The sequence below is a fragment of the Austrofundulus limnaeus genome, unplaced genomic scaffold (assembly GCF_001266775.1).
Source record: "Austrofundulus limnaeus strain Quisiro unplaced genomic scaffold, Austrofundulus_limnaeus-1.0 Scaffold1, whole genome shotgun sequence".
NCBI classification, from domain to species: Eukaryota; Metazoa; Chordata; class Actinopteri; order Cyprinodontiformes; family Rivulidae; genus Austrofundulus; species Austrofundulus limnaeus.
The window spans coordinates 990,292-992,095 of record NW_013952403.1 but is presented as its reverse complement, the minus strand read 5'-3'; the positions used below and the strand labels follow the sequence as shown (position 1 = coordinate 992,095).

The 1,804-nt window shown below is 32.5% G+C and overlaps 1 protein-coding gene across 1 annotated transcript in view; it reads right to left on the bottom strand.

The window, feature by feature from the left end:
- The window catches only part of diaph2 (diaphanous-related formin 2), a gene marked incomplete in the record, with an annotated part of 345,782 nt that overhangs the window by 125,097 nt on the left and 218,881 nt on the right, over positions 1 to 1,804 (bottom strand).

Genomic DNA, 1,804 nt, shown 5'->3' with positions numbered 1-1,804 from the left:
TCTCTTAAATTATTATATTTATTGTTTAATTTTTTTCTCACAAGTCTTTATTTTCATGTGTTATTTTTTACATTTCTCTGTCTTCTGCTTTTACTTTATGCATTTCTAAGTCATTACGCAAATAATGTGGGCGGTCCTTCCCGCTTCAGCTCCTCTACTATTGGTCGAGAGACAGGAAGGAGCAGGATCCATGTGTAGACTTATTGTGCATGCTTGTGCTAACTCAGTTTAGATTAAAAATTAGTTCAAAATAAAGGCACAGGTAAGTGTTTTCCTCCTTGCTTTTGTTTTTAACTTTTTTTTGTTTATTTCTAAATATGTGAGTTTCAGTCCTCCATACCTTTGCATTTTTAAGGTCTTAAAAGTCATATAAATACATGTATTTTTTTATTCTTGGAACATGTAATTGGCATATATGTCCGTGTATGTCTATTTTTTATCAAAAGACTATATTACAACCAGAGTTTTCCAGTCATATGTTTGCAAAGGCCATTAGCTTTGTCAGTGTCAGAATGTGTAGATTGAGAAGCATTTTTTAAACCATACACCACGTTTACCAACTTCCTAAAGCCAATGAGAGAAAGAAGTAACTATTTTAATCCACATAAAACAAAAAAATAAAAAGTAAAAATAAAAAAATAGTAATAAACCAGTGACTGAGCACAGTAGACATACTGGTCCAAAAACAAAGATGTCACTTGTTTGTAATAAAATTTTATTGAGTTTTCACACTAAGAAACTACTACAAGTCAGCACTTTTTTTTTTACTTCCCTTCCACTGCAATAATATTAACTTTTTCTAAAACCCCACTTGTTCATGTACACACTAAAAGGACAACATTTTTAAAGTGGAGTTACAGAACTGAAAAGAGTTTAATTTTTCACAATAAAGAAGCAGCAATACAAGAAAAGGAAGATTCCTTAGATCCTTCTTCCTCCCATGATGGTTTATGAGAGGCAGCACACTTTGTTGCTAATCATCACAACTGCTCTGTTTAAGCCCAAGGTGGGAGTCTCACAGGAAATCTAGAACAAACAATCTGCTCCCTTAGTGCTTGCTTGCATATTTGAAGAAAGAATCAAAGAGGCAACATCTCCTGGGCACATAGAAGAAGCAGTGCTTAAGGCACAACCAAGTCTACAGTGTGCTGTCAACATATCACATCAGGGATGAAGTTGTTTACTGTATTAAGTATTGCTAAATTGTAAGTAAGTTTAAACTGATGTTATACATAATATTTTGGTTCATGTTTCAGCAGGATGCTAAGTTATGGTTTAAAGAAAATAATGAGTTTAGATTTCTGTTTTTGAATTCAATCACAACACAGTGCAAAATAAGATATTTGGGAAGATGTGAATTGCAAATTGAAAATTGGAATAGTACAGCGGCTGTAACTAATAATGTTTACAGAGATATATAGAGGTATTCTATTTGCCATTGTTTCACTTACCTATTGTAAGGAATAACACTTACTTTACAAAATTAAGATTTTTCAACAACAAAAATGTAAACCAATACAAATATCTAAAAGCAAAACATGTTTCATAATATTAGCAAGACTGCAAAAAATGTACAAACTAAAGAAACAGACTTGAGCAAATCACCTCATTATTGTGGCAGATCAAGCACATGCCCCTGTTGTGATTCTACTAATGGCTGAACCATCAATGATCTTTTCAACTCAGCTAAAACTGCTCAGTAAAAGCTTAAATAAATGGTTTGGATGTTTTATAACGGGGTTCTGGAGTAGGTACAATGACTTAGTAATTTAGAGTTTAGTCTGTAGAATCAAAAGATAAATAA